This window comes from Myxine glutinosa, chromosome 1 (genome assembly GCF_964187855.1).
Source record: "Myxine glutinosa chromosome 1, kmMyxGlut1.1, whole genome shotgun sequence".
Taxonomy (NCBI): Eukaryota; Metazoa; Chordata; class Myxini; order Myxiniformes; family Myxinidae; genus Myxine; species Myxine glutinosa.
This window is the reverse complement of record NC_136261.1, coordinates 360,583,901-360,607,044: the sequence shown is the minus strand read 5'-3', so window position 1 is coordinate 360,607,044 and position 23,144 is coordinate 360,583,901.

Here is a 23,144-nt window from a genome sequence, read left to right as displayed (position 1 = left end):
AACAAAATCTAGAATAATTTCAACATAATTCCAATGAACTTTTGGTTCTAAAACATCTTGAAAAGTAAGTTCACCCCCACAAAAAAAATATTCCATATTAAATGCCAAGTCTGTATTTACATATATATATATATATATATGTATATTATATATATATATATATACATAAATATATACATATGCATAAATATATACATATACATATATCTATATATCTAATTATATCAAGGCTTTCATCCGCAGCTCAATGGAATACTGTTCTCCCCTATGGGCCGGTGCTCCTGCCTCACACCTAGCTCGGCTTCACGCTGTTGAAACCAAAGCTTTCAGAATCATTGGAATCTCCCGCGATGAAGCTATCTCTGCGGGCCTTTCACTCACTCACCGCAGGCAGGTAGGTGGTCTTTCTGTCTTCTATCGACTCCTCTCCGGCCTTGCTCCCCCAGCTCTCTCTGTGCTCTGTCCCCCAAATATTCCTACAGGTCGCACAAGATCTGCCAGCAACCCTCTGATGGTTAAATTGCCGAAATCTCGGCTCTCTGCTCACCTTCACTCTTTCATGCCTCTTTTCTCCCGCCTCTGGAACAAACTCCCACACTCCCTTCAATCCCACTCCTCCCTCCAAGTCTTTAAAACAGCTGTTCACCACCATCTCTTATCTTCCCCCATCCAAAACCTTGATCTTTTCTACCCCCACTAATTCACCCCAGATCCACCTTGTTTGAAATTCCAACTTCTTTCCTGGAAGTCCTGGGAGTGTCCATATGTTTATACCTCTCCCACCCCGCCCCCCCTTCACATGCCCCCCCCCAAAGCCCTCTCCCTCCCACAGATCTCTCGATGTCTCCATGTCTCCATGTCTCTCGGTCCCTGCTCTCAAATGTTGTGTTTGTGTCCTTCCCCCTCTCTCCCCATCTTGTCTACCGCTCCCGATGTTATATGTTTTATGTGTCGGTTTGTCTTCCTGTGTGATTTATGTTCGGTGTTTCACGAGCCTCCATTTTGTATACAAAAATAAAATAAAAAAATAAAAAAATAAAAATTATGATATATATAAATATGCATAAAAAAGATCTAATGTGCAGGCCCAATGGATAAGGCATCAGACTCCCAAGCTGGGGATTGTTGGTCCAAGTCCCATCTGGGTTGAATATTTTTTCCCCTTACTTTTTCAAATCTTTTTTTCGTTTTGAATAAAGTCTTGCACGATGAACAAATGCATTTTGTTCGTATTTAAAATGTATCTTTGGAAAAATACCAGGGGCACAGAAAAGTCCCCTTTATATATGAGGGTATGTGCCATGTCGGGTTGCAAAATTCCCGGGAATTTCTGAATGCGGTAAATTTCCATTGGGAATTTTGGGAATTTTTGGAAACTTTCGGAAACTGAGAATTTTCACACAATTTGAAATTTTGATTGTGAGAAAAAGATGAGGGATATTGGATAAAGGTTCTCTGGTTAACTCAATAATGTTTTTTAAGAAAAAAGAAACATGCTTCAATAGCTTTAGCACTAAAACCACTGATTGTAAGTAATCTAAACATTTTTATTACTTCCTGAAGTGTGGAACACATCATTACACATTTTTTACGACATGTGTAAAAACAATACACATAATGCCCATGAGTCAACAAGCACTGGAATAGTATTATACCCCAAATCACATGTGATTAAATCTTATTCTTGAAAATCACATTTGTTAAAAGTTACAAACATTTTGAAGTCTTATTCTTGAAAGTTTTTATCAGTTACAAACATTTTTATCTCAACTGTTTGGGTAAAATTTTCACCTCCACAAACAAGGTTAAAATTTGATTGGTCAGTGGAATAATAGATGTTGTTTTGAAAATTACCCAGGGAAAATTATTGGCATTCATTAATATATATTAAATAGTTAAAGAGCATGTTTTGTTTTGCAATTAGCAGCAAGATTCTTGAATAAAGAATTAGCTGACATAATGAACAACTTGTGGACATGTATAATGGATACATACTTTATATGTGCAATAGATTTACTTGATATGTGAAACAACCATGTCCAGGAATTGCATCTAATACTATCACGATGGAAACTTGTTTAACACAAACATTGTTAACACAAAATTCCTGATAACACAACATATTTTTAAAGTCCCATGCATGTATCGTTAATCGTTATGCATTGTAATAACCTGATAACACAAATTTCTGTTAATACAAACTAAAATTGGTGACCCTGCCAACTTTGAGTTAAATAGTTTCCACTGCACTGGGCCTCCCAAATGTACCATTCTGGAAGTTACAGAAAAACAGTTCCAAGTTATTGTTTAGATTAGTTTATCAAGCCTTGATTGAGTCCCCTTAGTCTATGGGTTGGTGGTAGTTGAGGCCTCGCCTACTTGTTTCTTAGTCGAGTGTTTCTGTTTCACCTTCCGATTCAGATGAACTTCCAAGTCCCACTTCATCAACCTCGGAGTCATATTCAAGCTGAGTCGATACATCTCTGTTGGGCTCAAACAGCTTGAGGTTAGACCGTATTGCAACCAATCTATCCACTCTGCCATTTGTAAGTCTGTTGCGCACTTTTGTGTGAGTGTTACCAAAGAGTGACTAGTTGCGCTCCGATGCTGCTGATGTTGGTGGTATCTGGAGTATCACTGAAGCGATAGGTGATATGGCTTCTGATGCACACAACCCCTGCCACCATGTAGCTGCTGTAGTATGCTCAGCTGATGCCCATACCCCTTCTCCTTTCCAAAGGCCATTATTTGCTCTGAACTTTGCTAAACTGGCCATCACTTTCCCTTGATCCAGATGAAGATGGCGTGCCATAGCTGATATAACAACATAGGCAGCGTCTATCTGCTCTTCACTGAGAGTAGGCTTATCATGGTACTTTGGGTCCAGCATATAAGCTGCTGCATGAATTGGCTTCAGGTAAAAGTCCTGGCGTTTTTCAAGGAACCTCAGCACTGCCTGCTCTTCTGCTCTCTGTAATGGTGTTTGGGGAAGTGCGACTTTAACTGTTTCCACCAACTCAAAAAGGAGCCTTTGGACATCTGATAGAATTGCCTGGTCACCCTCGATCTCAGTAATTGCATCTCCAATTGGTTCAAGCATCTTCAGGCTGATGACAATACGTGCCCAAAACACATCATTGTCAAGAAGAATCTTCCTGATATCAGCATCTATCTCCAATGAATCCATGATAGCCAACTCTTGTAGGGACTCCTTGCCATCAATAAGGCTGTTATACATGATTACAACTGCACCCCATGTGGTTTTGCTGGGCAATTTCAAAGATGTACTTTTCTTTTTGTTGCTCTGTCTTTGCTTTGTCTGGTCAAAGCTCAGTAATGACTTTTTTCAACTCATCAGCTATGTATTGGCTAGTATGCCTTTTGTCTTTTGTGTCTGTGCTTTTGAAAAACACTGGTTGCGGTGTGGAGACATAGTCCAGGCAAAATAAGGTTTCACTTGGAACAAATTGCAACAGAAATTATTTCACCACAATGCATTTCTACAAGGTCCCCAGAACAACATACTAAAAGTCCCAAGCAATCCCAACATGGTAAATATGTCTAATTTGCATAATCCAATATGGCCGCCAATCTGCAATATTTCTCTCATATAACGAATGAAGCTCTGTCTAGTGGTGACAGATACACGAGTTTCATTACAAAATCACCATACTATGCTCATATAAATATGTCCAGCTTGTGAAAATTGCAGTAGTGATTGCTGTAGGTGTACAAAATGCTGGAACATCCAACTCAAACGATTAAACAGTTTTGTCATACTCCTCTGTGAAATCTGGCAGTTCTGCATTGGTACAACTTGTACCATGACATTCCCCGCACACAGCACTGCATGTGAGACCATATTTTCTACAAGTACATCTTCGTGTATTGCAGTCCTTTTTACAGTTGCAGCAGATGATGTCCAGGAGTGCTGATGGTGCTGCGGCCTGATCTGTCAGTATTGGTAGGCAATGTCCATCTACTACGTGCCATCCCCACTCCAGTGGATTTAGATCGATCCCTTTCCACTGCTGTATTTGGTGGTACACACGAAGGCTGTGGTATCTTGCAGCTGCGGAGGTGGGTGGCAGGGTCTGTGGCCCTACATGTGAAACATTCTTGGTGACCTTCTCACAAAACCGCTTGTACCGTAAGGTGTCCAATCCTTCCTCCTCAGATCCTCCATACAACGACACTAGTGCATGTTCTCCTGCCTTGGCGATAACCTTCCTCTCCATTTGATGTGTTTGACTGAAAGCTTTAGCTTGTTGATAGAAGAAGGCATCGTTCATGATTTTTTTCAGTGCTAGACCCTTTCCCAAACCAAACAGTCGAGAAGTTGTATCGCAACCAAGAATAGCATGTACGAACAGCATGCAGTCACATACATCACTGCCAAGCAAATTCTTTGATTGCTTCATGTTCGAAATCCTGTTCTTTCTGGAAGTTTGCTTTGGTTCTGGTATCAGGAACAAGTCATGTGCGTCCATTTCAGCATGGTGAAAAAGAAGGATGAGTAAGTCAGTGTCATCTCCCACCAGGACAGAGTCTGTTGTTCGTGCAGAGGTGACAGCTGTTTGAACAATTAACAAATCAGAATTTTGCTTTGCATGAAATGTATTGCACCCAGCTGTCTCCAGTTTGTCACTCAGATAAGAAATGAAGCGCTGTTTGTTCCTCGCATTGTTCAAGAAATCCTCTTTTCTGAATTGAATCACCATTTCACCTGCGAAGTGAACTGTCACACCAGTACAGGCTCCTGTTCTTCTCATGTGTGTGGCATCTTTCGTTGATGGGTCATCATTGTAGCCATCAAAGACAACAGTAGCATCAGCATATTTCTGTACAACATAGTTGGTGTATAGATCACACACACAATCAAAGGTAGAACCTCTTGGCCAGGATAGTCTGTGAAGTAGAGCACCACCATCAAGGATGTACAGGACATTTTCAGGAGGTTCTCGTTGTTTCTCTTGGATGACTTTCCAGATAGAATCAGCAAGAGTTGCCTTATTGGCCTGCAGTGGAAGAGAGGAAGATTCGAACAATGCAGGAGGGTGACTACAGAGTTCATACTTGAACAGTGATGGAACATCTTCACAGCATTCAGCGACAGTTATCAGCCTCTGGAATATCAGCTGTGGATCCACCTTCACAGATTCGCCTTTGATTTTGACAGTTGATCTTGTACCGAGTGTCTTTGCTTGATCAGCTTTTCGGAAGACAAACTCATCGACAGATATCCCAACCATTGACGCTAGAATCCGTTCACCAACCTCTCTTGATCTTTCAACATTGGCTCCTTCCTGAGCTGTCATGCCATTTGCAATGTTGAGCAGTGCACTGTTATTAACAAATGGGTTTCTCTTTTCAAGATAACTGATAAGGTCAAGGGTGTCGCTGACATCTCTAGCTTGTCTTGCTGATGATATGTCCTTGTGTTGGTCACTGGTTTCATATGACACACCACTGAGCTTTTACATGGCATCATTGATGTTTGCACATGCTGGCATAGATAGGACCCACACCAAGCGCTGGGTTTCTGTCATCCCCTTTCCTCTTGTAAGTCCCCCACTTGTCTTAACACTTCTCATGAGCACTGGTTCAATAATGAGATCGGTCGACAATCCTGACCAATATCTGTCGCTGCGTCTCACCACATGGTATCCCTGCTCAAATTTCTTGTTCACGTCTGGGTGTGTCTCTGGCAGATTTAACATCAATTGAAGATAGATATATGCAAACTTTGCATATAGTGTGTGTCCAGATGCTGCAAAGTATGGTAACATTTCACGTACTGATTGGAGATGCATTTTCCAATTGCCTGTGTGTTCAGCCTTGGGAAACCTCTGTAGAATATCTACCATTTCCATATATTGTACCCAGAGTTCTGCGGTCTGCATTGTGGTCATTATATCCTTCTTTTCCTTCAGTTTGTTTTGAATTCTGTTCCAGACATCTGCCAAACACACGTTTTCTACAGATGTTGTAGAGGAAACTGCATTGTCATATACTTCTGCTGCTATGGTCAAGTCGGTTGTGTCAGAATGTTGTTCGACATCATCACCTGTCATCACTTCATCAGGGTCCTCTGCTTTCATTTTGGATGGCACTGGTACATTGTATGCGCTGGACAGAAGGATGGTGTTCAGTGCAGCATCTACTAGCATGTGACCATGGACTGCTCTGGACACAGCCTTGCCAGTCAACATGTGGCTCACGGTGTTACTAGCGTACACAACCTCAAGGACTTCTTCCAATCCAGAACCTGTCATCAGATACCCAGGAATGCTACCCAGGAAACTCATTTCCATGTGAAACCCTCCCAGTTTGAGGACCATTCGCCAGAGATGAGTCAAATGGTTGAGATCGAACAATTGATAATGCTTTCCAATACAAGGGTTGATCGAATGTGAGGACAGGAGTAACACCATGTCGCATGGCCTGAGCCAACACAAACTTTAGTGTGGAATAGAAACAATTTGGATCACCAGGATTGAGATCAATCATTGGAAGGAATATCACAGAAGACTGTCCTGGATATTGGCCATGTTGGAACATTTGCATCATACCAGACCATGCTGGTCTTGGAGAGCCAAGAAATAGGGAGGTTTTCCATAGAATGTCGAGTTGAGATGTCAGATCATCCGCTGCCGTGTGTACAAGTGGCAGATAGGTGAGTGGTGGCATCATTGCAGGGATACGGAAGTACTCAATGTTTATACGGCCAACTGCAGCAATGTCCGAAGCTGTAACAGACACTTTGGGGACAGGTCTTGAGGTCTTTATTTGTGGTGTAACGGTAGCTATGATGCCCATGCCATGAAATGTCCCGGTGCCATCTAGTGTTGCTACGTTATGGTCAACATTGTCCGCAATATACTGGATGCATTGTTCTTGAGTAAAGAGTGATGGAGTTGGAGTGTTATAATTATAATTAGAGTATTTATTAGAGTATTTATTTATTATTTATTAGAGTATAATTATAATTATAATTAGAGTGTTATAATTATTATTTCATTGCTATTACTAACTTCTATAATTGCAGATTGGTGGCCATATTGGATTATGCAAATTACATATTTCCCATGTTGGGATTGCTTGGGACTTTTAGTATGTTGTTCATGGGACCTTGTAGAAATGCATTGTGGCAAAAAAAATTATGTTGCAATTTGTTCCAAGTTGAGTGAAAAAATGGGCTAGATTGCCTGGACCAACAATGTAGTTGATAATGCCTTCGCCACGGATATTGGACCATCCTTCAGAAATCACTGCAACACAGTCGGCACTTTCTATTGTCTCATTTACCTTGCCCTGAACACGAACATACTCTGCTTCCATCAGATGTGTAGACAGTGCATGCCTTGTTGGAAGGGAATATGCAGGACGGAGGATGTTGATGAATCGTTGCCAATACACATTTGATGTTAGCATGAGGGGAGAGCCAGTTGCATAGATGGCACGGGCCAGACATTCATCTGCCTTTTGTTGTGTGGCTTCATCAATCGAATCAAAAAAGAATCTCTGTTTGGCTGTTGAAGTGGATGCACCAGTAGAAATGGACGCATCATCAGCTGTAGTGGATTGAGAGGACGGACAGGGGGATGAAGGAGTTGAAGTGGATGCAGCAGCTGAAGCAGATGGACAAGATGCTGTAGCGGCTTTAGGTTTGACGAGTAGCTGTTGTGTCTGTTTTGTTTTTTTCAAGTTCTGTGGAAACTTTTTGCACTTTTTCAGATGATTCTGTTGCTTGGTAGCATTCTTCACATACTGCTGAGAACAGTACTTGCAGAGGTACAGCTCTTTTCCTTCTTTCTTCACCAAGGTTAAATGTTTCCATGCATCTGATGGAACACGAGGCATTCTGCAAAAACAGAAGAAACATACTAAGTATTCCAGATGAAAGATACAGTGTAGTGTCAAAGCTTAAATTCAGATGATTTTACCTGGTAGCTACATTTTCATGTGTGGGAAAATCAATTTAAAGAAATAGTTAATAAACAAAGACTTACCTCACTTAAAACTGGGTCCAGGGTGAAATAACAGCAATCATCAACAATGCAGATGTTATGTAAACTCAGCCAATAGGAATAGCAGCTCTGAAGGTAAATACAGCAGCTTTATGTCCAACTTGTAGTTGTACTCAACCTTGGAGCTACTGAGTGAACAGAGTGAGGTTTAAAATCAAGAAATGGAAAATCCCACTTTCTGAAATTACTATTCACTGGATGGGGGAATTCCCATGGCTCTGACTGTATCTAATTATAGACCTTACAAAATGATAGATGAGAAGGGGGTATACCAAAATGACACATTCATATTCTTTAAGACAGAGACTTTCCAGACAAATCACAAAGTAAATTTGGGAGCAGTTCACAATACCAGTCATGACATCATCATTTGAAACAAATGTTACCCTGTATACATTGTGTCTATAGTGGTACATCATTCGCACATATCCTATATTTGAGCGAATTAAGCTACATGAAGGCTCCAGCCAGCCCACAAAGCATGTGAAAACTCTTTTATTTATGTGAAGAGTAAAGAACACAATAATGTTGTTGCTTTCTCCCAAAAATAACATTATTTTTCCATTTCTAAGATAAAATGAAAATTCCCAAAATTTCCAACGCATTGAAAATTCCCGAAACTTTCCATGGAAAGTTTCCAAAATTTCCGGAAAGTTTCCGACCCTTTGCAACCCTAGTGCCATGTGGCAAAGTATAGAAATGAAGGGACATTCATAGCTTGTGGAAAATGTCAAACAATAGAAAAGAAGGGATATTCAAAAAATCTCGTGTGCATGCTGTACTACCCTTGTGTTCTCAGGAGGAACCAAGTACTGCTCTAAAAAAGTTAATATAAAGGGGTGCAAATTTGATTCATACAGTTACATGAAGAAGTAAATGTATTTTATTTGCCAGATGTAGGGCATCCCTCATTTTTATAGGCCCCTTATGTAACATATATGGATATAAAAATATATATAATCGCATGATATACGTGTTCCAAGATCCATAAACAGGGAGGATGGTATGCACATGCACTCAGCGCAATCATATATATATATATATATATATATATATATATATTGTAACGATTTTGAGAAGTGTGTAACGATTTTGGGAAGTGTGTAACGAATTTGAGAAGTGTAACGGTTTTTTGAGAAGTGTAACAATTTTGGAGGAAGTGTAACGAATGTGAAAACGTTACAATGTGAACGTTACAAACGTACGGTACCACCCTGTTAATGTAAATAATGGTCGCAGTCAGCGTCCTAGTTAATTGCATGGAATATACACGCAGGTCACGATATATCTTTTAAATAGTGTATTTCCTTTTTCCATGTAGGCTAAGTATGTGTTTTCCCACTAGATTGACTTTGCATTGTATCAAACAAAATAAGCGTAGGCCCTTCCAATTTCCCCAAAACCTCCCTTCCATTTGCCTTCCGCATTTTGGTCGGTTTTTCTCTTCAACCACCATTGGCCACGAGGTAAGGTTGGAGAAGAAAGGCGTGTCTCCACCTCGTCAGAAGAGGGAAGGAGTGAACCGGCCCTAACAGCCAATCAACACCGCGGTGAGTGACCCGGTAGGCGTGCCCTCGGAGTCGGCGGCTTGATTTCGCCCGAGGTGATAAAAGCGCCTGCAGGGGACTGCTTTGCGAGATGAGCTGGAGATGACTGGAGATGAGCTGGAGAGGAGCAACGAGGCTGCACCAAAGAGAGGCGGTGAGATGCGAAACGCTCCAAGCCAAAGAGGAGAGGTACTCGGCAAGGAGACCAGCTTTGGAGAGACGCGCTGAAAGGAGGGAGACGGCCCCGCCCCAAGAAGAGGAGCAGGTGTGCCGAACCAGCGCGTGGCGTCTCCCGCAGTGGATACGCGACGGAGGGTTTCCCGCCAAAACCGCGAGGAATTGCGACCGGCGGCCTCCCGACCTTGCCTCCATCTCAAGCCTTACCTGCCTGCATTATCCCCTGCGTAAGTGTGAACGTCCTGTCCTGCTCGTTTGTCTTGGGGCTAAGTAAAAATGAATAGTGTAAGTTAAGGATTCGCTGTGTCACTGTTTCTTCCATCCTTTGCTTGTGTGTGTATAATAAATCTGTTCTTCCTCCGTATTCTTCTTCTTCTTTTTCATTCTCTTGCGATCGCTTTAGAGATTTCCCGATTGAATATCCGTGGGGCGATCTGGTCAACGTCGGGTGAAATCGGGTTTTAATCGGGGAGGAACTGTTCGGACGCGGTTAAATACACCACCGCTCGGTCAATATAACATCTAAAAGCCGCGTCTGTAACAATTGGTGTCGAGGAGTTGGATTCGAACCTGGGACTAAATTTGTTAGGCCCAAATTTTGGAACACCAATTGTACTATTAGTCTAGAGTAACAATTGGTGTCGAGGAGTTGGATTCGAACCTGGGACTAAATTTGTTAGGCCCAAATTTTGGAACACCAATTGTACTATTAGAGTAACAATTGGTGTCGAGGAGGGAGATCGGACCCGAAATCGGACCCGAAGCGCGCTTAACGCGCTCAAAATTACAAGCTGCCGAAATTTATTTTGTTTTATAAAGCAAAACCCGAATTTTGAGATCGCGCCATGGACAATCAAGGCGATCGGATGTCGGTGGGAGAGATAGACAGGGTGGAATCGACCCAGGACCTCGGGGAAATGTATGTGGAGGAAAGGGAGGAGGAGAAAAATGGCAATGTGGTTGCGGAGGTTTCAGACGCACAAAATGGCGCCCTCGCGCACGTGGTTGAGGGGGCCACGGTCGCGGAACCAATGAGCGCGACCCAAATGCAAGCCTTCATGACCCAATTCATGGTGGAAATGCAGAAAAATAACGATAGTGAGGAAATGGAAAGCAGAAAAATGGGGGCCCTTATGGACAGGCTAGAAGCCAAGATGGGGGTAATGGGAAACCAAATGGGGGTAATGAGGGACGAAGCGAGGGGTACCGGTGAGGAGTTAGACAAGAAATTTGGGAAGTTCGACAAAAATTTTGAGGGGTTAGACAACGGGATAAAAGAGGTAAAGAATGGGTTAACGGGGGTGGAAAACAGAATGGCTGCCCAGGAGAATCAGTTAGAGGGGGTGAGAAATGGGTTAATGGGGGTAGAAAACAGAATGGCCGCTCAAGAAAATCAAATGGAAGGGATGCAAAAGGGGTTAGAGGGGGTAGAAAATAGAATGGCTGCCCAGGAGAATCAGATAGAGGGAGTGAAAAGTGGGTTAGAGGGGTTAGAAAACAGTATGGAAGGCAAATTGAGGGACATGAGGGACCAAGCGGAAAGGGAAGTTAACCAAATGGGGCAGCAGATAGAGGGGGTCAGAATGGGGGTAGAAACCAAACTGGATGCTCACAGGGAGGAAATGGAGCAGATGAGGGTGGCATCTGGGCAGGAGATGCAAGTGATGGGAGAGGAGATCAGAAGAGGGGTAAGTGAGGAGGTTTCGGGGCTGCGCGAGGAGGTAAAGCGAGGCGAAAAGCGTATAGAGAAAGAGGTGAGAAATAATACGGCAAAGTTACAGGGGGGAATAGAAGATCTGACGAAAGGAGTAGAACAGCTGACAGAGGGACAAACTAAGTTAGTGGAGCAGGTTCAAAAGAACACTGCGGTACTAGGAGGGTTAAAGGCGACACAAAAAGAAATTAAAAACGAATTAATAGCGACGCAGAGGCAATGTCAGATGGTACGGGAGGAACTGACAATGAGGGTGGAAGAGGTGACAGAAGCAATGGAGACGAAGGACCGGGAGGTAAGGACGCACCTAGAAACGGTCACGGTAGCCTTAGAGGACGAACTTGAGGGGACGCACCGAGAAATAAAAGAGGTTAAACAAAAATTAGAGGAAGTGGGAGAAGAGGTGAGTGAAATTAAGAAGGGACGAACAGAAACTAAAAGAGAAATCCAGGAGGAAGTGATGGAATGTGTACAAGGTCTGTGTTCAAATCATGATGTGATGCTCACTAACCAAATAAAGAGTTTGCAGGTGGCAAAGGAGGTGCGGAGACAAAGTACGGAGGTGAGTGGCAATGTATATGATGTGAGGGGAGATTCAGTCGGCTTGGGGATTGGTTTGGATCCGGGTGTTCGTGAAAGGCCGTTGGTGAAGTGTGTGACAGGTCAGGTGTGCGAAAAAAGAGGTGTGCGAGAATGTCCGACCATGGGGTGTGTGAGGAAAAAGTGCACGCCGAGGAGTGAGTGTGCCGTCAGGAGTGAGCCGGTCGGAGCGCGTGTGCGAGGGGGTACATGGAAGCGCGGTGTGGTGAGTGTTACGGAGGAAGTAACGAGAGAGTGTACACCTGTGGTGAGTGTTACAGAGGATGTAACGAGAGAGTGTACACCTGTGGTGAGTGTTACAGAGGATGTAACGAGAAAGTGTACGTCTGTGGTGAGTGTTACGGAGGAAGTAACGAGAGAGTGTACACCTGTGGTGAGTGTTACGGAGGAAGTAACAAGAGAGTGTACACCTGTAGTGAGTGTTACGGAGGAAGTAATGAGAGAGTGTACACCTGTGGTGAGTGTTACAGAGGATGTAACGAGGAAGTGTACGCCTGTGGTGAGTGTTACAGAGGATGTAACGGGAGGGTGTGCGCGAGAAAGGTGTGTAACGGACGGGTGCATGAGGAAAGAGTGTGCCGTCGAAAGTAAGGGTGAGTGCGCTGTCAAGAATGGAGGTGAGAGTATTGAGAGTGACAAGGAGAGTGAGTTGGTTGTGACAGGTGAGCGAGGATGTACACCTGGGATGGAAGGATGCACACCTGGAATGGTAGAGCGTGTGTGGGAAGGCACATTTGAGTTGGTAGTGAGGCACGTGGTTGGGTGTGCGAATGAGAGCACACCTGTGATTGTCACAGAGGAGGTGACCGAGGAGGGGGCGCGAAGCGGTGTATTGGTGAGGTGTGCGAGCAACGAATGTGTGCCAAAGTGTTCGGTGGTCAGGTGTGTGACCAAGGCTGGGAGAGGAATGAGTGTACCGAGGTGTGTAAGGAACGGTACGACGAGGAGCATGGAAACAGCTGCATGTATGAGCAAGAAAGGGGTAGCGTATGCTTGTAAGAATCCAGGTGAAGCGTCGACGGTAACCAGGCTAGAGGTTAGAACGACTTATAGCCGACTCGGGCCCTCGGTGCGCGTCGGGCAGCTTCGCGTGCCGCGAGGATCAGCGGGGATCCGAACCACGGCGGTTTCGAAAGAACCGCCGTACGCGATCCACGCTGTGCCTCGCTTGGAACGGCCGCGGCCGGGCTCCACTAGGCGGAGCGGGCGGCTGGATAGGAAGGGTCGTTATGGCGACCACGTTTTGTTGAGACGTGCCGGCAGGTCGAGATCGGGACATTGGATGGCTCCACGCCGAGGTGGTGCGTGGGATCTCGGCCCGGGTAAGCCCCCGTCCCTGCCCCGAATGCGGGACGTATCCAGCCGCTGGCACAAAACAACCCGCGTTCATTGTTCGGCTGTACGAAGCCGGGCTGTAGATGTGAATTGGCGCACCGAGAGGATGTAATAAGTAGACGGATGATGATGGTAGTGATTTGAAACGAAATTTAGAAAAGTGAATAGAATTGGCAGTAAATGGAAAATTTTTGAATTGGTTGGAATTTGGACGAACAAAATTGGTAGTGAGAGACCCCCGAGGTGGTGGGATGGCAAATCCACCATCCCTCACAGTGGGGCAAATGCGCAATAGCTTATGGGGTGTATGGCAGTGAAAACTAGCCCGGGAGGGCTTGGATAATTGTAGGGATCTAGCGAAGATGACATTAGGTAACATTAAGTTTAGTTAGTGACTGATACCTGTAGTGGGGACGCAGGTAGATTAGTGTGGATTATAATGACGTGGGAGCGCAATAGTTTAAAGGGACGACTGGGAAGCGCAAGTTTCAGAGGGGAGTAGTTAGCTGAGATGATGCCGTGCGTGTGAGGATTGAACAGGTGAGAATGGAACAGGTGTGATTGCACAGGTGTGCAACTGAACAGGTGTGTGGAGCAGTGTATGAGGGAGTAGTGGTGATTGCGTGTTGTGCTGACCAAATGGTCCAGGAAGAAAGGAGGGTGCAGGTGGCACCAGGTATGATTGCACAGGTGTGCAACGACAGGTGAATGGAGGACAGGTGTGTGGAATAAATGGTTGTATGGAATAAATGGTATGGAGTAGTGAAATGGATGGTCGTGGAGTGAGAATGGTGGAAATTGTGGAGTGGAGTGGATGGTGCGAAGGTGTGAATGGGGGAAGAGTGGACCCCCATCGCGGATACCCGGGGCGGGTAGTGTAAGTGTTAGGTAGAGGGTACAGGTAAATTGTGGTTGGATATTGGCATCTGTGGTGCGGGTGACAGAATGGTATGTGGATGGGTGCGTTGGTGTTGTGGAAATGGCTGGGCGTGTAGCCTGTTAGTGTGTGTAGTTGGTTTGGGCACTCCACCACTGTAAGGATGTCGGCCAGGTGAGGCCGCAGGTGGGCTCTGGGAGCCGGTAGTAGTTGTGTGGATGGGGCCCGAGGATCCGGAGGACGGACCCGGGTAGCCCAGTGCCAGAGGGCACCAAGGGGTGACAGAGCCAGGAGAGGGGCTGTCCCCAGTTAGTTAGGTTAGGGTGAGGAGCTAGGTAAGCTCGGGTGGCAACTACAGTGGTGGAGGTGTGCAGGTGGGTAGACCTGTTGGGAGAGGTACACGTCGCAGCCCAGAAATTGTGCTAGAGCACCGGGAGATGAATCGGGGGAGTGAGACCCCAAAATTGAGGAGCACCACAGTTTGGCCAATGGGAATTGGTTATTAGAACCCGTAGTGTAAGTTGGCCAATGGATTGGCAGGGAAAGACCCCGGGTAGTGTAAAGTGTGTTAAAGTCATTTAGAGGATAGGTAGGATGAAGGATCTCCTCGCACCATCTGCATCCACTCACCTGAGGTGACAGGTACTCCACACCATGCCATGTTTTGATTATTTTTTATGATGCAAATGTTTGGATTGTGAGACGCATCATGACGTGGGTGTGACATTGTGCGTAATTCCATCTCTCCCTCCTTATGAGGATTGATGATGAATTGGTGATGGCAAATTTTGAAGTAAAGGGATTGTGGAGACGAATTTGGTATAGGGGAAATATGGGGAAGACGTGACAGTAGTGACGAATTTGTAAATGTGTAGATTTTTGTACATATGGGGTGGGAACAAGGGTAGGGTAGGTGACAGGGGGGGTGACGTATGGTAGGGACGAGCTTTCTCACTTCGGCCTCCGTACGCATTTCACCTTGCATTGCCTTATTGACGTGTACCCTTGTGACCTTACCCCTCGCTCAATTGTCTTTCTTTTGTCTCCCACATGACCTGTGCGCCATTGGGTGCCGATGGGAGCGTGCGTGAGGTGGCCATTGTGCGCCCGAGATTCCCAGAACCAGCATGCATTGCGTTGATGTACCACATTATGGACCGCTGTTCTGCGGCCAAGTACCACTTGATGGACCCCAGGTTCTGGGGCAGGGCACCTCTGTTGGAAACCGGCCATAGTGGCCAGGGAATCTTGCTTGCGGACCTCGGTAAGGTGGCACCTATGCCAAAGAGGTGGACCACCCTTAGTTGGCCCCTGAGGCCCTAAATAAAAATGGACACAAGTTGTGCTTTTTATTATGTCCAAATAGGCCGCATGAAGCCTGAAGACGTCGGGAAGAACATCGGCCCAGCAGAGAAAGAGAAGACCACCACCAGTTGTTTTGTTGTGTTTATTATGAACCATGGTGACCGCACCGGATGGTGCTTTTGGGTGCTTTGTGGTGTTTGGGTGCTTTTGGGTGCTTTGGTGGTATTGGTACTGGTGCATCGATGCAATGCGTGCTGTCTCCTCCCTCCCAACAGGAATTTCTTTTTCTTGTTCCCTAAAAAGAAAAAAAAAAAGAAAAAGAAAAACACAGGTCCTGGGTTGCGTTGTAAATAAGAAATCACGTCATTGTAAATAATGCTCCCCACCGTAAATGTATAGTTTGAGAATAATCCCGTAATTCGGTTAGCTGTGGGCTTGAGTCTGTTAGACAGGATGCAATGCAATAGGGGGACATACTTATTTGTGTTTTAAAATTGTCACACTCAGGGTCAGGTTAATTGTAGAGGGAATTACACCTACGTGCCACACTAAGTTAAAGTTTAATAGGTCCGAGGACGGACCTGAAGAAAGGGGGGTGCAGTGTAACGATTTTGAGAAGTGTGTAACGATTTTGGGAAGTGTGTAACGAATTTGAGAAGTGTAACGGTTTTTTGAGAAGTGTAACAATTTTGGAGGAAGTGTAACGAATGTGAAAACGTTACAATGTGAACGTTACAAACGTACGGTACCACCCTGTTAATGGTCCTAGTTAATTGCATGGAATATACACGCAGGTCACGATATATCTTTTAAATAGTGTATTTCCTTATTCCATGTAGGCTAAGTATGTGTTTTCCCACTAGATTGACTTTGCATTGTATCAAACAAAATAAGCGTAGGCCCTTCCAATTTCCCCAAAACCTCCCTTCCATTTGCCTTCCGCATTTTGGGCGGTTTTTCTCTTCAACCACCATTGGCCACGAGGTAAGGTTGGAGAAGAAAGGCGTGTCTCCACCTCGTCAGAAGAGGGAAGGAGTGAACCGGCCCTAACAGCCAATCAACACCGCGGTGAGTGACCCGGTAGGCGTGCCCTCGGAGTCGGCGGCTTGATTTCGCCCGAGGTGATAAAAGCGCCTGCAGGGGACTGCTTTGCGAGATGAGCTGGAGATGACTGGAGATGAGCTGGAGAGGAGCAATGAGGCTGCACCAAAGAGAGGCGGTGAGATGCGAAACGCTCCAAGCCAAAGAGGAGAGGTACTCGGCAAGGAGACCAGCTTTGGAGAGACGCGCTGAAAGGAGGGAGACGGCCCCGCCCCAAGAAGAGGAGCAGGTGTGCCGAACCAGCGCGTGGCGTCTCCCGCAGTGGATACGCGACGGAGGGTTTCCCGCCAAAACCGCGAGGAATTGCGACCGGCGGCCTCCCGACCTTGCCTCCATCTCAAGCCTTACCTGCCTGCATTATCCCCTGCGTAAGTGTGAACGTCCTGTCCTGCTCGTTTGTCTTGGGGCTAAGTAAAAATGAATAGTGTAAGTTAAGGATTCGCTGTGTCACTGTTTCTTCCATCCTTTGCTTGTGTGTGTATAATAAATCTGTTCTTCCTCCGTATTCTTCTTCTTCTTTTTCATTCTCTTGCGATCGCTTTAGAGATTTCCCGATTGAATATCCGTGGGGCGATCTGGTCAACGTCGGGTGAAATCGGGTTTTAATCGGGGAGGAACTGTTCGGACGCGGTTAAATACACCACCGCTCGGTCAATATAACATCTAAAAGCCGCGTCTGTAACAATATATATATATATATATATATATATATATGCCATTGTCTCTCTGTGGCAACGTATACGAGTACAGACAACGCCATTGTCTCTCTGTGGCAGTCTGTACCCTTGTTTCCTTATGCATGGCCACATCTTTGAAGTTACAAACTCCAAACTCGGGGAACAAATACAACGGTGTGTGTGTGTGTGTGGGGGGGGGGGGGTGTGGGGGGGGGGCTGATATGTGGCCACAGCCTCACACACGGGTATGGGGGAATGGGGGACGGGGGGCATAAAGCATAAATTAAATTCTGTACGTAAATGTGTACCGTGTCGTGCCACCTCGTGGTGGTGGCAGGGGGTATTGCAACTCCTTCCTCTACCTGGGCAACAATAAGGCTAAAGTGCTCTTTGCCCGGGTAAATTTGTCCTCTTTACCTCCCCCCCCCTCCCTCCCCCCCCCCCCCCCCCCACCCCCCCCCCCCCCCCCCCCCCATGCAGTGTCCTGTGAAAGCCCGCCATACAAGATGTACATGCAGTATATCTCTCCCCCTTCCTTCCCTTATCCTTCTAGCAGCAAGATCCGTTGACAAGGTGATGGGTGGACTCTTCCAGTATATATACATATATATATATATAGTCGTGTGCAGAGCGATTAACACTGCCTCTCAACGGATAGACTGAACAGACTTTAACTCCCGAAGACTGCATCAATTATGGCGGACTTTGCGCTCGAGCACAGGATTCAGGAGAATCACGAGGCTCCTTATCTCTTTTAAAACCAAACGGGTTTATTCCCGAACAACAAAACCAGGGAAGGTTTAATTAAACACGAACTATGTATAAAAATATGAACGTATGGCACCGCACATCATCATCATCATCATCATTGTTTTATGGCCCTTTCTTTGCTTGCATGTGTAAGCTGTGATTCATTTTGTTCACACCTCCGTTCATCCTTCTTTGGGTTTGCCCAGGTTTCACTGCCATATAACATTGCGCTTCTAATGCAAGCTGCATAACGCTTTCCCTTTCGTTGGAGCGAGATCCCCCTTGGTCAATATGGGGGTAACAACTCCCTAAACTTCCTCCAACCACTTCTAATTCTTGCACTATCACTGATGTCTCTGCACCACCAGCTGCAGGGATCATTTATTTTAATACACACCGGACACAATCACAATGGGGAAAGGGACGAAACTGGGTGACTTACCTCTGGTGGTCAATGGTGAGGAGAGGGGGAGGGGAGTGGAGGGGAGGGAGCAACCATGAGCGGGTGGTGAGGAGGGAAGAGAGGGGCCGATAGGCAGGATTATGAGGAGATAGACAGGACAACGAACAGGCTCACGACAACAGTAGGCACAGGGTGAAGGCAAGCATGCAGGACAACCTCCTTAAAGTGCTCGTCTCCTCTTAGAACTCTGTGAGATCTCTTCAGACTCAGCGCAATCCTCTTGCATGCTCCTCAGAACTGTTCCCGCTCCTCTGAGCACACCAAACTTAGAGCTCCAGGCTCCTCCCTCTTGCTCTGTTGACAACCCTCCGCTCCTCGAGGTGTTGGCCTCCACCCCCTTAATGAGACGATCAGAGCTCCACCCCCTTCTCTCCCTTACATGGCAGAGCCCCATGATATCTGCTTCGCTCTCCCCAACTCTTCTCTCGTCACCCGGTACATCCGGTGGATGTTTACAGGGAGCTTTGTACGCACATTTAATTAACTTAATCCCTAGCTATTTAATACACAGCCTCACACTCTGCATGGCACACATTCAAACAAACAATTATTAAGCTGGCGTGTCCCTACCTTTTACGTTGAGATCGGCTACCTACTCGCACACGGACCATGCTACTCCATGCAGTTCTATCTGTTCAAAAGTAATCTCTAAATCCCCTCCCCTCCTCTCCTCCCCGCCCCCCCCCCCAAAACATAACAATATATATCTGTAATTATGTGTAAGTGTTCCGCAAGTTCACTTTCACATGACATCAAAAACTAGAAAATGTTCGTCTGCAGATGTATCAACCGATTTACCTTGCAGGTGTACTCTGTTTTTTGGGAAAGGTAGTGCAGGAAACTTGCAGCCTGCACGTGAATGCAACCCAGTGCGGCTTTAAAGTATAATGTACGTTCAGGAGGTGCAGCCCGTGCATCCAGTCGCAGGTCATAATTGATGGAGCAGAGATTATTGCTGTGGAAGCTCAACTCTCGCTCAGCATTTCCAGCATGCATCAGCCGGTACTCAAGTGATATCGATGCCTATTGTGGGAGGGAGCAAGAGGGAAACAAAGGGAGGCTAGGATGTAACTAATGGGCAAGGAAACAACGCTTGCTACAATCAAGTATGAGCAAGTCTTCAAACCTGTACGCGTCTACGAGCAAGGCTTAAAACCTGTATGAGTGTCTGAACACAGCTTCAAACCTGTATGAGTGTCTGAACACAGCTTCAAATCTGTAAGAGTGTCTGAGCACAGCTTCAAACCTGTAAGAGTGTCTGAGCACAGCTTCAAACCTGTAAGAGTGTCTGAGCACAGCTTCAAACCTGTATGAGTGTCTGAGCACAGCTTCAAACCTGTAAGAGTGTCTGAGCACAGCTTCAAACCTGTATGAGTGTCTGAACACAGCTTCAAATCTGTAAGAGTGTCTGAGCACAGCTTCAAACCTGTATGAGTGTGAGCACAGCTTCAAACCTGTAAGAGTGTCTGAACACAGCTTCAAACCTGTAAGAGTGTCTGAACACAGCTTCAAACCTGTATGAGTGTCTGAGCACAGCTTCAAACCTGTATGACTCCACAAGCAAGGCTTAAAACCTGCATGAGTCTACGAGCAAGGCTTCCAAATTATACGAGTCTACGAGGAAATCTTCACACGTACATGAATGTCTGAGCAAGGCTTCAAACCCGAGTCACGAGAAAATCTTCACGTCTGTATGTAAACTTTAAAGTCTTCTTGCAAAGGAACGGTTTGAAATTGGGGGAAAAAATGTATTGTTGTTGTGGATTGTTGTTAGGGTGCAATGTGGTTCCATTGAAATTGCGATTCGAGTGGATTGGTGTAGAGTGTGGTTAGAGTGGATTGTAGTTGGTGTGGAGTGTGGTCAGAGTGGATCGTGGATTGAGTGGATTGTGTTTAGAGCAGCAGTGTGATTAGAGTGGTTGTGGTTAGGGTGGATTGTAGTTGGTGTGGAGTGTGGTTCGAGTGGATTGTAGTTGGTGTGGAGTGTGGTTAGGGTGGATCGTGGATTGAGCGGATTGTGTCTGGAGTAGTAGTGTGATTAGAGTGGTTGTGGTTCGAGTGGATTGTAGTTGGTGTGGAGTGTGGTTAAAGTGGATCGTGGCTTGAGTGGATTGTGTTTGGAGTAGTTGTGGTTGGTGTGGATTGGTGTTAGAGTGTGAGAGGTCTGCAGGTGAACCCCAGTCGAGTCATCCCAAAAACTTTTTTTTTAAATGGTACGTGCTGCTTCCTTGCTTCACGCTCAGCATTGAGACTTTAGACGATGGAGCACCTCCTCAAACATCGTCACTGGAGAACAGCTTTCAAATCTCCTTTTGGCCGCGAATCAGCAGAGTATTGGAGTGGGAGTGCAGCTGGTGCGGCCTGTTTGCAGTCGGTGTTTGTTTGCCTCTGGCTGAAGGAGATTATAGTTTGAGAGAGATCAGATCCCCAACCACATCACGTGCTTCCAAACTCCACTCCATCTCCCAAATTTCTCCCAGCGAGGGAAGACCCTGGTGCGGAAGCCCTCGTTTAAATGGTTGTTGCAGCTTGAAGGGAAGCAAGCTCCAATGGACATTCAATGTGTTGATTTGTCTCTATTGGCGGCATATTTAATAAATAGCACCACAAGGCGGGCGTAACCCCTCAGCCCATGCATGGTGGAAACCAATTTCAAGCTGGCTGCCGTGGCGGCCATATTGAAAATCGCAACGCGCCTATTTTCGAAAGCAACCTTCCTCTACTCAACCGCAACACACACTACAAACATGGATTTAATCGGACAAGCCGTTCTCCTTGAAATTGACGGAAACCAAAAGTTGACGGACGCCCGCCCGTGATGACAATACCCCTCAGTCCAATTTGGGCTGAGGGGTGAAACGTGGTGACGAAAGCTTGGCAGGCCTTTTCATTTGCTCGAGTTAAGAAAGTGGGTGATCATCAAATGTTCATTTTTCGTTGAATTAACCATTACTTTATAATTGATTTATTAAAATCGATGGAAATGATCAGGGTTCAACTCAACATTTTGTTGATGTCCGGTGACAAACCCTCGACTTCGTGCTGTGACTCAGGAAGTATGCAATGACGTCACGTCACTCAGGGATACAAAGGCCGTCCGCCATTATGGGAGACAAACAAATGTGACAGCGAAACCGCCCCGGTAGACAAACTTGAAGATCGACACTAAAATCAATTGATACTGAGCCTAGCATGTGGACATACTGACCACTCATGAAATGGCCGCCACACACACCAGCTCGGATACACTTATCTCCCGTAATGGCGGCAACATCATGCAGCCCGGTCCTCACAGCAGAAGTGACGTCTGTGTATGCTGCTAATGCCATAACTCAAGGCAGAAATTGCATGTTTTGAAAGTCCTCTCTGGTCTCTTCACGACTGAACGAAATGACTGAGAATACAATATAACTGTGGGGTTCTGGCGACTGCAAAGGTCTACAGACTCTTCAGGATGTTTGCTGTCACTTTAACATACGTTACACCGGATTAAAGGCTTATGAAAACAACCCATCAGGTGTAGGTTTACCTTTGACTCTGCGGGAACGACAAACTGCGGTGGTAATTTCACTTCATTGAGATCACAGTCAGTGTTGAAGGTAACGGGCACAGCAAGAGGGTTGTGCAGAACCAACGAGGTGGAAGCACCGTGCCGGACGGTCGCAGACAACTCCAGAACCGGCACGACGTCGGTAGAGGTCGCGTGGAATATCAACATGAAGAAGATGAACTCTTGTGTCTCCTTGTTGAGGAAAATTACCTGCAGGGTGTAGGGACAATCAACGATTACACCTGCACAGGTTTCAACATTACAATCTGTGCAGTTGATGAGGAGGTTTCCTGAGCAAGTTGGAGCTTCCACATCAGGGCTGTGCAAAACCTAAGAACTCTCATACTACCTCAGAGTTTCAAGCAATGCAAAGAATTCAACGATCGGTTTAATCGATCAGGATTTATTCACACAGGTTCTGCCAACATCCAAGAAGCACACACAGCCTTACCACGGCTCCGCACACACGTTACGCCCGCCTTACCACGGCTCCGCACACACGTCATGCACTGGTACAACATCCGCGTCCTGCATCATCCCCAACATCCTGGTCCTGTATCATCCCCAAGATCCTGGTCCTGTATCATCCCCAACATCCTGGTCCTGTATCATCCCCAACATCCTGGTCCTGTGTCATCCCAAACATCCGGGTCCTGTGTCATCTCCAACATCCTGGTCCTGTGTCATCCCAAACATCCGGGTCCTGTGTCATCCCAAACATCCGGGTCCTGTATCATCCCCAACATCCGGGTCCTGTGTCATCCCCAACATCCGGGTCCTGTATCATCCCCAACATACTGGTCCTGTATCATCCCCAACATCCTGGTCCTGTATCATCTCCAACATCCAGGTCCTGTATCATCCCCAACATCTGGGTCCTGTATCATCCCCAACATCCTGGTCCTGTATCATCCCCAACATCCTGGTCCTGTATCATCTCCAACATCCGGGTCCTGTATCATCCCCAACATCCGGGTCCTGTATCATCCCCAACATCCTGGTCCTGTATCATCCCCAA